Source organism: Pongo abelii, chromosome 21 (assembly GCF_028885655.2).
Source record: "Pongo abelii isolate AG06213 chromosome 21, NHGRI_mPonAbe1-v2.0_pri, whole genome shotgun sequence".
Classification (NCBI taxonomy): Eukaryota; Metazoa; Chordata; class Mammalia; order Primates; family Hominidae; genus Pongo; species Pongo abelii.
The window spans coordinates 19,207,808-19,221,573 of record NC_072006.2 but is presented as its reverse complement, the minus strand read 5'-3'; positions in this window follow the sequence as shown (position 1 = coordinate 19,221,573).

Below are 13,766 nucleotides of genomic sequence, written 5' to 3'. Positions count from 1 at the left end.
AGTCATGCTCGATTGGCTCCTCATCCTCTGGGAGAAAAGTGGCAGGGTTGAAGGCCATGCATGTACATATTTGAAGTACCAGTCCCTCAAGGAGTAGGGCCTGGTATCTAAGTAGGTGGTTGTCTGATAGCCATAAACTTCCTTTGGCACCCAGTATGTCACTTACATTGTGAGTTGTCCAGACAGTGAGATCCTTTCCTTGTATTATTTTGATAACCTCTAACACTAAGATGGCCACCACCACAACTACCCATAAATGGTGAGGCCAGCCTTTTGCTACTACATCAATTTCCTTACTTAAGTATGCCACTGATGTGGGGTTGTCCCACGAGTCTGAATAAGGACTCCAAGAGCTATTCCTGCTCTCCCTCTGATGTATAAAGAGAAGTTTTGTCTTGTGGGAAGGTTTAAGGCTGGAGCTTGAGTTTGCTCCTTCTAATGCCCAGACTTTGGGGTTGATTCCCTCCTCAAGCAGGGGACAACAAATGGGTAACTTGTTTCCCATACTCATGTAAATAATAGCTGCAGCTTTGGCTAATATATCCCTCCCTAATAAGGATATGGGACTTTCAGGCATAACAAGAAAGACATGTGAAAAGAGCAAAGTCTTCCAATTACAACTGAGGAAGTGGGAGAAATACCTGTCCTGGGATTCCTCGGATGGTAACAGACCTTGAGGACAACTGTCTGGAACAGTAGATTAACATGGACAAAGCTGTGCCAGTGTCCAGGAGGAAGTCAATTTCCTGGCCCTCAATGGTTATACATACCCAGGGCTCAGTGAGAGTGATGACATGAGCTGGCACTTGCTCCAGGCACCCTCAGTCTTATTGTTGGATCATCTGGTTTGGGGCTTCTGGCCCAGAGAACCATTGCACTCTGGGGCAATGTGCCTTCCAGTGATTGCCTCAGCATAGTGGACACAGATGAGGAGGCAGCTTGTTTCTCATGGGACAATCTTTTTTAAAGTGTCCTTGTAAACCACACTGATAACAAGCACTACCAGGTGATTGGCCTGCTCCATTTTCTGTCCTCTCTGAACCACCAGGGTTTGTTTTTCTGAGGGCCATGACTAAGGCTGTGGCCTATCTCTTATTTCACTTTTCCTTTTGGGCCTGTTCCTCTTGGTCCCTATTATAGAACACCAAAGTTGCCAGGTTTAATAATGCCTCAGGATTTTGTTCAGGGCCCAGGGCTTACTTTTGGAGCTTTCTCCTGATATCTGCAGCTGATTGGGTAATAAACTTATCTTTTAGGATCAATTGACCCTTTAGTGAGTTGGGTGACAGGGGAATATATTTTCTTAAGGCCTCCCATAGCTGCTCGAGGAAGGCAGAAGCATTTTCTTCCTTTCCCTGACATGGTGGACATCATTGAATAATTCATGGGCTTTTTCCTCATTCTCCTTTGTCCTTCTAGAACACAGGTTAACAGATGTTTGCGACTCCAGTCCCCATGATCTGAGTCAAGTTCTCAGTGGGGAGCCACACTGGGGATGGCTTGCTGAGCAGTAGGAAATTTGTCCCTTTCTTCAGCTGTCATTCTATCATTTACTTGAGTAAGATACCAGGTGTCTCCAAACTCTTGGGCTGCAGCTAAAGCTGCATTCTTTTCACTAAAGGCCAGGATTTGATCTAATAATAGCATGACATCTCTCCAAGTGAGATTGAAGGTTTGTTCTAGGCCCTGTAGGACATCTATGTACCTATCAGGATCATCTGAAAACTTCCCCAGGTCTGTCTTCATCTGCTTTAAATCAGAGAGGGAGAAAGGGACATGTACCCGGGTTGGGCCAAATTCCTCTTGCCCAAGTACCCACAATGGTCCCTGGACCCTGCTGATTGGAATAGTTGCACTCACCGATGCAGCAGCAGAAACACTAGTTTTCCTCCACAAGGAGGACTGAGGAAGGTCAGATTTAGTGGCCCTTACCAATGCATTCTTGAAAACCTGCACCCTTGCTTGTCCTCCTAGACCACAAAAAGGACTGAGAAAAATCAGATTTAGTGGCCCTTACCGACGCATTCTTGAAAACCTGTTAGAGTCCTAATCTTTCTCCTGTTAGTATTGGGACTTTGCCCCTGTCCTGTAAAGATGTTATGCCCAATAAATGAAGTGGAGGGCCATAGCCTGAGGGAGGGGAGGGATCATCAGAGTGGGAAGAGTGATGCCTTTTTGTCCTCACTTATATGAATAGGAAGGATATCATTTCTGAAGCTTCCCATATCCTAGCTTCCAGAATAGCTTCATTAGGCCTGCTTGTCTGAGGAGGGATCCTAAAATTCCAGATAGTACCCCCTGTGATGGGGCTTTGGACAAAAATTATGTCTTTCCAATTGGTGAGCCAGGCATCCTAAAGAAGGTAACAGAGTCCTGAAGTTTATACTAGGAATTACTCTTACAGGAGAAACTAGAAAAGCATCAGAGACAGGGAGTAGTTTTTAGAAGCGGGACTAGCCTCAGAGAAGAGAGGTGAGAGGAAGTTTGTCTGACAAGCATTAGAACCCAGAAGGCAAGGGTCAGGAGAGATAGGATAGATAGGATAGGTGGGTGAGTCTTGCTTGGGTGACATGACTTTGAGAGTTCCACTCATGGCCACAGGGTCAACCAACTTGTTGACCCTGAGAGCTGAATGGCTTTCCTCTCTGTTGACCCCCAGCTGAGCCCAGAAGTACAGAAAAAGTGGAAGCTGGTTCCAGGAAAACCAACGCTCCCGACTTCAAAGAGTTGGGAGTTGTTAGAGAGCACTTTCCCAGAAAGCCTGACACACATGTCTTTAGTCCGGTGGCTGCGCTAGTCACTTTTAACTGGCTGACAGGTGACCAGTATTTAGCACTCAAATTCTAAGGAAAAATAGGACAGAATAGTGAAAGGGGTCCGATGGTACTCACTGCTTGGTGATAGGTGATAGTGCCTTCATGGTCACCAAAATGTGTCCAGAATTGTTTCTTTCTGGTGGGTTCTTGGTCTTGCTGACTTCAAGAATGAAGCCGTGGACCCTCATGGTGAGTGTTACAGTTCTTAAAGATGGTGTGTCCAGAGTTGTTCCTTCTGAAGTTCAGATGTATCTGGAGTTTCTTCCTTCTGCTGGGTTCGTGATCTTACTGACTTCAGAAGTGAAGCCACAGACCTTCACAGTGTTACAGCTCTTAAAGGTGGCGTGTCTGGAGTTGTTCATTCCTCCTGGTGGTTTCATGGTCTCACTGACTTCAGGAGTGAAACTGCAGACCTTCATGGTGAGGGTTATAGAAGGTAGTGCAGACCCAAAGAGTGAGCAGCAGCAAGGTTTATTGCAAAGAGCGAAAGAACAAAGCTTCCACAGCATGCAAGGCAACCCGAGCAGGTAGCAGCTGCTGGCTCGGGTGGCCATCTTCTATTCCCTTATTTGGCCCCACCCACATCCTGCTAATTTGTCCATTTTACAGAGAGCTGATTGGTCCATTTTACAGAGTGCTGATTGGTCCGCTTTTACAGCATGCTGATTGGTGCATTTACAAAAATTTAGCTAGACACAGAGCATTGATTGGTGCATTGACAATCCTTTAGCTAGACAGAAGAGTTCTCCAAGTCCCCACCTGACCCAGAAGCCTAGCTGTCTTCACCTCTCACATCAACCACAGAACACACATTCTACTCATGGGCCCACAGAGCATAATCAAAGACAGAGCTGCTGGTCTGAATTGGGAGTGTGGGCCACAGCTCCCTTACCTTGAAAATAACTTGGCAAAGCAGAAAACTCCCTCAGGTCCAAGCCTGGGCATATTTCCCAGCATTCAACACTTCCACTTCCTGAAATAAGGGCCTAGCAGCCTTTCCTGAAAAGACCTTGCTGCAACAGCCATTTCACTGCTCTGCAGCAAATTTTTTTGTTCCTCACTGAGGGGCATATTTCCAGGCATTTGGCCCATCTGCTTACCTAGATTAAGATCCTGGGTCACCCCTCCATTCCCGTGCAGACATCTTGGGGCAGAAGCACCCTCTTCACTCCACAACTAGACATAATTTCAAGAATTCAGTGTGCCCCCTCACCTGGATTAGGAGCATAAGTTGCCTTTCCCTTCTAATGTAGAGATCTTGGTGCATCTGTACTTTTCTACTCCACTCTAAGGCATAGTTCCAAGCATTCAGCACACCTGCTCTACTGGACTGGAACCCCGAGTCACTTCTCCTGTCCTGTGCAGAAATCTTGGTACACGAGTGCCCTCTCTGTCATGCTCAGGGATACTTCCAGGCATGTTGAGGACCCACTTACCTGGAATAGGAATCTGAGCTGCCTCTCCCTTCTCATGCAGAGATCTTTCTGTGGCAGCACCCTCTCCACTTCATGCTGGGCACATTCCCAGGAATTTGGAGAACTTTCTCACCTGGATTAGGAGCCTCAGCCACCCCTCCCTTCAGGTGCATAGGTCTTGAATCAGCAGCACCCACTGTGCTCCATGCCTGGACATATCTTCAGGCATGTGGAGTACTCACTTTTCAAGATTAGGAGGGTAGGTTACCACTCCCTTTCCAGGCAGAGAACTTTGGGCAACAGAGGGTTATCCCCTCCATACACAGGCAGCTCTCTGGAGGTTTTGCAGCTGCCTCTTTATCTGCCCTCAGTGCTAGTGCTTGCCCCTACCACTGGCAGACATGTAGTCATGTCTGCATTCTCTGGCCCCAACCAGCTTGTTCCCTCAGTCCGGGACTGTACAGGGAGCTCACACCACTGTGCATTCCACAACATAGCCCATTGCCTGAGGCAACAGAAAGCATCTCGCCATAAACAAAGATCAAGTATATGCCCCATCAGCATCAGCCTTAGCTGGTTCTTATCCATAAGCACCAAACACTGGCTTGCAAAATAAATGACACAATCTAATAGAAAATCTGCTGACAGAAATGCATTGCACTGGAGAATGAGATAAGCTTCCTGAGACCTCAACCATACTGGACTTGTAGGAGGCAGTGAACCCACTCATTCATCCCTAGACCACTACTACAACCAACATCTGAGAAAGCCACCATACAAAGACTATCTATAACCAAGGAACATACACAGAACCTTTGACAATGAAAGCCCAGAACCAAAGTTGAACCCTGCACAGCAGATATTATACACATTCTCAAGGGAGAAAAGAAAAAACCAAAAACATCCCTTCCAAATGAAAGTAAATTTAAAAATTAGAAACAGAGATAGCTTTTGCAGATGAGAAGGAACCAGCAAAAAAAAAAATTCAAAAGTATGGAAAAGCAGAGTGTAATAATACCTCAAAAGGAACACACTAACTCTCCAGCAATGGGTCTTCATGAAAATAATTTTTTTTGAAATGCTTGATAAAGAATTTAAAATACTGATTTTTAAGAAGCACAAAATAATCCAAAAGAAAGTTGAAAAGCAACATAAATCAGAAATACAATTCAAGATATGAAAAAAGAGATAGATTTTTAAAAACCCATACAACTACTAAAAATAAAAACTGTATTGGTGAAATTTTAAAATCCAGGTAAAAGCATCAACAGTAGGCTTGACCAAAGCAGAAGAAATTATTTCAGAGATCGAAAGCAGGTCTTTCAAATTAATCCAGTCAGACAAAAATAAAGGAAAAAAAAATTTAATGGTGAAAGATTTCAAGAAATATGGGACCATATAAAAAGCATGTAAAAATAGGAGTCATAGATATTCCAGAGAGAGAAGAAAAAAGTAAAAATATAGAAAAATCTATAAATGAGACAAAGAAGGTAATTATATAATGATAAAGAAATTTATTTGAGAAGATCTAACAATTCCAAATACATTTTCACCAAACATTGGAAGACCTAGATTCATAAAACAAATACTACTACACCTAAAAAAAAAGATAGCTACCAATACAGTATTTGTATGGGACTTCAATATCCCACTGATAGAACTAGACAGTTCATTGAGGCAGAAAATCAACAACAACAAAAAATTCTGGATTTAAGTTGAACTCTAGAGCAAATGTACCTAACAGATATTTACAAAATATACTACCCTACAACCTCAGAATATACAGTCTTCTCATGTATGCATGAAACATTCTCAAAAATTTATCATGTGCTAGGCCACAAGGAAAATCTCAATAAATGTAAAAAAATTGAAATCATATCAAGTACCTTCTAAAAACAACAGTGAAATAAAAATACAGATCAACACTAAGAGGAATACTCAAAACTATATGAATACATGAAAATTAAATGATCTGCTTCTGAATTACTATTGGGTAAATGACGAATTTAAGACTAACATCAAAAAAATTGTAAATGAATAAAAATAAAGATATAGCTTTCAAAAATGTCTGAAAAACAACCAAATCAGTGCTAAGAGGGAAGTTTATAACATTAACTGCCTACATGAAAAAGATAGAAAGATCTCAAATAAACAACTTAAGGTTATACTTCAAGAAACTTGAGAAAAAAAAAAAAAAACACACACACACCCAAGGCTAGTAAAAGAAAAAAGAATAAAGATCAGAAAAGGACTAAATGAAATTGAGACCAAAAAAAAAAAAAAAAGAATCAATGAAATGAAGTTGGTTGTTTGAAAAGATCAACAAAATCAATAGACCACTAGCTAGATTAACCAACAAACAAAGAGAGAAGATTCAAACAAGTGCAAGCAGAAGTGATAAAGGTGTCATTACAACTGATACAACAGAAATACAGAAGATTGTCAAAGACTACTCTGAGCATCTCCATGTGAACAAATGAGAAAATCTAGAAGAAATAGATGGATTTCTGGAAATATACAACCCCTTAAGGTTCAACCAGGAAGAAATAGAAATTTTCAACAGACCAATAATAAGTAATAAAACTGAATTAGTAAGAAAAAAAAAATCCCAACAACAAAAAAGCTTAGGACCAGATGAGTTGAAATGCAGATACTATCAGATGTACCAGACAGAACTGCTGCCAATCTTATGAAACTGTTCCAAAAAGGGAATCGTCTCTAATTTATTCTATGCAGTCAGCATTGCAATGATACCAAAGATAGACAAGAACACAACCAAAAACAACAACAACAACAAAAAAATCTACAAATCAATATCTGTAATAAACACAGAAGCAAAAATCCTCAACAAAATGCTACCACAGAAAATCTAACAGCATATCAAAGACATAATGCACCAAGACTGAGTGAGTTTTATTCCAGAGATGCAAGATTCATTCAACACACACAAATAAAAATAGGATTCACCATACAAACAGAATTAAAAACAAAAACCATGTGATCATATCAAAAGATTCAGAAAAATGTATTCAACAAAATCCAGCATCTCTTCATAATAAAGACCCTTACCAATTAGGCATAGAAGGAGCATACCTCAAAATAATAAATACCATATATGACAAACCCAAAGCCAACATCATTCTGAATGAAGAAAAGTTGAAAGCATTTTCCCTAAGAATGAGAACAAGGCAAGGATACCCACTATGAGGACTGCTATTCAATGTACTACTGGAAGTTCTAGCCAAAGCAATCAGGCAGAAGAAAGAAATAAAGTACATCAAAGTTCCAAAAGAGGAAGTCAAATTTTCGTATTTTTTATGATATAATCTTATACCTAGAAAACCCTAAAGATTCCCCCAAAACACTCTTCGATTTGATAAATTTCTTCATGAAAGTTTCAGGATACAAAATTAATGTAAAAAACCAGTAGCTTTTCTATATAACAATAATGTCCAAGCTGAGAACCAAATCAAGAACTCAATCCAATTCATAATAGTTACAAAAAGTAATAAAATACCTCGAAATACATTTAATCAAGGAGTGAAAGATCTCCACAAAGAGAACTATGAAACACTAAAGAGAGACATAATAGATGGAAAAAATAAATTTTAAAAATCCCATGCTTATAGACTGGGAGAATCAGTATCATTAACATGACTATACTGCCCAAGCTATGTACAGATTCAATTAAATTACTATCAAACTACCAATGTCATTCTTCATAGAATCAGGAAAAAAAAATCATAAAATTCCCATGGAACCAAAAAAGATCCTGAATACCCAAAGTAATGCTAAGCAAACACAATAAAATTGGAGAGATCACATTATATTATATGGCTGTAGTAACCAAAACAGCATGGTCATGTTATAGAAAGAGACACATACCAAAAAATAAAGTCACATAGCTACAACCAAGTGATCTCTGACAAGGTTGACAAAATTATATAAGGGGAAATCACATTCTATTCAATAAATGGTGCTGGGATAATTGGTGAGCCATATGTCGATTCGTGAAACTGGCCTCTTACCTTCCATCACATACAAAAATGAACTCAAGGTGGATTAAAGACTTAAATGTAAGAACTGAAACTAAAAAAATCTTAGAAGACAATCTAGGAAAAACTCTTCTAAATATTGGTCTAGGCAAAGAATTTATGATGAAGTCCTCAAAATAAAATACAACAAAAATGAAAACAGAGAAATGGGACTTAATAAAACTGAAAAGCTTCTGCACAGCAAAAGAAATAATTCTCAGTAAACAAACAACCTGCAGAATGGGAGAAAAGATTTGCCAACAGTGTATCTGACAAAGAGCTAATATCCAGATTCTACAAGGAACTCAAACAACTCAACAAGAAAAACAAGAATAAACCCATTAAAAAGTGGGCATAGGGTATGAACAGACATTTTTAAATAAAAGACATAGAAACAGCAAACATATGAAAATACTTAACATAATTAAATATCAGAGAAATGAAAATTAAAGCCGCAATGCCATACTATCTTATACTAGTCAGAATGGCTATTATTAAAGAGTCAAAAAATGGCCAAGTGCAGGTTCATGCTTGTCATCACAGTAATTTGAGAGGCTGAGGTGGGTGGATCACTTGAGCCCAGGCATTCAAGATAAGCCTGGGCAACATAGTGAGACCTTGTGTCAACAAACAAGAAAAAAAATATCCAGGTGTGGTGGTGTGGGCCTGTAGTCCTTGCTACTCAGGAGGCAGAGCCAGGAGGATGCCTTGAGCCCAAGAGATTGGGGCTGCAGTGACCTATGATCATGCCACTGCACTTCAGCCTGGGCAACAGAGGGAGACCCTGTCTCAAAAAAGGTCAAAAAGCAAGATGTTGGGAAAGATGTATTGGTTGGTGTGTAATTAGTATGACTTCTATGGAAAACAGTATCATAATTTCTAGAAAACTAAAAATAAAACTACCCTTCAATCCAGCAATTCCATTAATGCATATGAACCCCCCAAAAAGAAATAAATCATTATATTAAAAAGCCTTCTGCATTTGTGTGTTTATTGTAGCACAATTCAGAATAGCAAAGTTGTGAAATCGACCTAAGTGTCCATCAACACATCATTGAATAAAACAATCTGGTAGATATATACCATGGAATACTATTCAGCCATAAAAGTGAATGAAATTATGACTTTTGCAGCAATGTGTATGGAACTGGAGGCCATTACCCTTAGTGAAATGACTCAGAAACAGAAAATCAAGAACTGCATGTTCCCAATTATACGTGGGTGCTAAACCATGGACATGGACTTACTGAGTAGAATGATAGACATTGGAGGCTCCAAAGAGTGGGAGGATAGAATGAGGGTGAAAGTGAAATGCCGCCTATTGGGTATAATGTATCTTATTTGGGTAATTGTACATAAAAGTCCATATTTCATCTCTACAAAATATATCCATGTAACACAACTGCACCTGTACCCCTAAATCCATCAAAAATCTAAAAACAATTAGTTTTCAATAAATACATTTTTAAATGCCATTAATCCTATAATTCAACAATGTATAGTCGATCATTAGCCACTGTTATTTCTGTAAATCAATGAGAATTAGATCAACAACTTTTGTAATCATGCCTTCTCTTCACTTGTACTTTTTTCCTTAAAATCTTGAGTTTGATTTTTTGTTCTACAGAGCATTCCCCAAGGCAACTTGAAATTGTGTCCTGTGCTCCACTCTTGCTTGATCTCTGTGCTTAAATAAACTCTCTTTCAAATGGAAAAAAAATTAAGAGAAATGAATGAATGAGTACAAAAATTATTTCAAAACAAACTGTACAGTGTACACAGAAGCCTTAATGTTTATCTTATAATTAGTTATTAAAGTCTCTTCTTGGTTGTTTTCTTTTTCTGGATATAGGAGATGAAAGTGAAACCAATAGGTATACAGACAACATTTGGCTATAAATCTATGAACTGAATGTTGACAGATTATACCTTTTAAAAGGAGGATAAATATGCAGAACAAATGTCAATGTATAGTGTATAGTAGATGGGCAATAAATATTTGCATTTAGTGGAAAATAAATAAAACTCTTGTTTTACAAAAAGCATGAGATGTCCTATAAAATTAATGGAAGATCTTCCTTCCTTTTTTTAAAATAAAACAAACTTTCAAAAGGGAAGAAAATTCTAAGAAATTATAAAGATTGCATGTGCTTGGTTCCCAGTTTATTATTTTTCCTCCTTACATATCTTCTTCCTCTCACATTAATTCTCTTTCTCCTACTCATACTCTGAGGAAATAATCAAATGTTTCTGCCCTCATTTTGTCTATATCTTAATTGTCAAAACCAGAACACATACCTATAAGGCAACCACAGTGTGTAGGAACACAATGTCCAATCTTAGGAAAATATCTTAATCTTTCTCAGTCTCATTTCTCTTATCTGGAAATGGTGGCATCAGTCAGGATGAGCTGGGTTATTCTGTGGTAACAAAAAAAAGTATGAGGGACTTAAGACAGCAACATACCATTCCATTATTGTGACTGCTATTTGTATAGATGCACTGCATGTGTGTCGGGGGTGCTGAACTATGTTGTGCTCACTCTGGATCCCAAGATGATGGAGAAGACACCCTCACAACAGTAACAGGGGTCAAAGCAATAAGCACCAGCATTCCCCAAGTGCAACTGGAAGTAACAGATGTCACTTATTCATCTATTATATCGACCAAAGCAGGTCATGACTACAGCAAACTGAAAGGAAGGGGAAGGACAATCTTGTCTTGTACCCATAAGAAACAGAAGCACTCAAGGGACAACCCTAAAGACTACCACAAATGCCCCCCCAATCACACCAGGCAGATGTCTGTGCTTCTGCCCACAGCACCAGGGTACCAGGCAAGTAATAGCACAGCTCAGATCCCAGTTTCTCTCTGCTCACCACCTCTGCTTCCCCAGATATTTTGGACATAGTGGACCTGAAACCAAATAATAGAAGTATAATAAAATACAGTCACCTCACAGGGGGGATGGCTCATGCCTAAAATCCCAGCAGTTTGGGAGGCCAAGGCGGGTGGATCACTTGATGTCAGGAGTTCGAGACCAGACTGGCCAACATAGTGAAACCCTGTCTTTACTAAGAATACAAAAATTAGCCAGGCATGGTAGTGCATACCTGCGGTCCCAGCTACTTGAGAGGCTGAGGCAGGATAATTGCTTGAATCTAGGAGGAGGAGGTTGTATTTAGCCGAGATTGAGCCGCTGCACTGCAGCCTGGGTGACACAGTGAGACTCCATCTCAAAAAAGAAAAAAAAGTATATATATATATGCAGTATCCTGAAAATGCCTTAAAGTGCACAGAAAACATTTTACCCATCTTTGGGCAGTCAAGCATCACCTAGGCAGAGTACATTGATGATCGTTTGTGTTTTCACCCACCAAGTTCACCAAGATGCCAAGATTATTTTGCTCTGAACCCACTTGGAACTGTATGGGTGCTGGCACTTGGCTTCGGGATGCCTCTCTTACCCAATTCCTTGTTTCAAGGAAGGGAATGAGCTTCATGGCACCTGTGATTCATTTTCACCTTTACCTTATTTGACTTTTGGGCCTCCAAGATAATGGTTACAATTTTCCTTGTCTCTCATTTCCTTTATAGACATTTTAACTTTTCTGTGTGATTTTTAAAAAATGACATAAAGCTATTTGCTTTTTGTTCCTGCAACTTTTATAAAATGTTTCTCTTTTAATTATTCAAGAATATTTGTCCATAAATTCAAGTTGCTAAATAAAGATTTATGGAAAATTTTCAGGCTTGTCATAAAAGGGGCCTAATTGTGTCCTCTTCCTGTATTATTGAGCATGTGATGTGTGGTAGATGCTTAATTGGGTGCTGGAGATATGAAGCAAGAAGATCCGAGTCATCCACCCTCAATGAGTGTCAAGTCTGCTAGACAGGGAAGTGGAAATCAGAGAAGAGAATAGGGCACTGGAGAGCACAGAGAAGGGAACCAAACCCACAGAGAGGCTGGGAGAGGTGGACAATCTGCCCACATTCCTGGGTCCTATCTACTTGAGCACCTATCAGCTCAACTTCCAGTTGCCAGCATCTCTACCCATTTACCTGTAGAAATAGGCCAAGTAAGTGCAAGATAAGTAATTCCCTGGCACATTCTCCAAGGACTGACACCAGCTGACATGTTAAACACAATCTCCCAGAAGTTCCCAGCAGACATGAGCTGCATAGCAGTAGCCTGACAGCTCACACGCATAGTATTGACCACCTTCTCATCCCCATTTCATTTTCTCACTGTCCTAGGAGTGTACCCTGGGACTGCCTTCCAGATAAGCCACTTGAAATTGAATTCTGATTACATGGTCTCCCTCTGGGTAGCCCAATCTTGACAGTCATCTTTATGGAGAATGTCCTAATTTCTGTGGAATCACAAAAGTTGAAGAGGAATTAATGAGGTGACAGGGGAAGGGAATTCCAAAACAGGGATTCTGGGCCAAGATATATGGGTGTGAATAAGTGTCAAGTTCCATATGAGGAGAGATGACCCTGGAGTTTCAGGGGTTTCAAACATTGAGCTCCAGGTCAAAGGCTATCAAACTGGGCCCACCATGGAATTTGCCAAGTATCCAAAGGTGTTGAGGACTGGGGACTGCTGGGACGTCTAACCTCATGTGAAAAGCATGAAACCAGACTACGTGGATTAAAAGCCTGGTTCTTCCACTTATAAGCTGTGAGACTTTGTAATACTTGCCTCTCTGTGGTTCAATTTTTTCATCTGTAAAATCAAGACAGTAACTACTAAGTAGTTATGTGATGCTATAATAAATTATTGAATGTTATGTTCATTGTAAGGTGACATTATTATTATTAGCTAGTTTTTGTTTGTGATTCTCTCAGTGATCTCTGAAAGGCAAATCACATGGGGAAAGAGACTCAGTCCTTGCTCACCAGGACCTCATGGACTAGTGGGGGACAGAAATGTACACACAAATAAGAAAGACCATGAGAGGAGGATGATAACTGCCTATAGTGAACATAAAAATGATGTAGGAGACCAAAATCAAAAGGTTCACACCTGATTACATGGATCAGAGAAGGATTTATAGAAAAGGTTTGTGTAGACCTGAACTTGAGAAGCATGTTATATTTGAAGAGGCAAAGATCTAGGGTGCGTGGGGAGCTACTGGTGCACTTTCCAGAAGGGCAAATTCATATAAGCTTCGACAGGATGTGTCTGAGAATATCAAGGAAGTCTAGCTTCTCTAAAGGCCAAGCTATGTGTTGGGCAAAAGCTGAAGGACAGCCACAGAGGGCAAGTTTCCAGGGCCTCATGTGGCAGGGGATGTGGCTTTCAGAACATTTGAGAACCAGAGAAATGGAATCTAAGGGCGGAGACCAGTGGACCAGTGAGGACTTCACTGTGGATGTCCAGACCAGACCTATCTAGACAGGATCCAGCAATGTGGGAGATGAGAAATAAAATAAGTCTTCATTTTTATTGATTTCAAAATAGTTCAGAGAATAGAAGGCAGTTATAATATTACAAA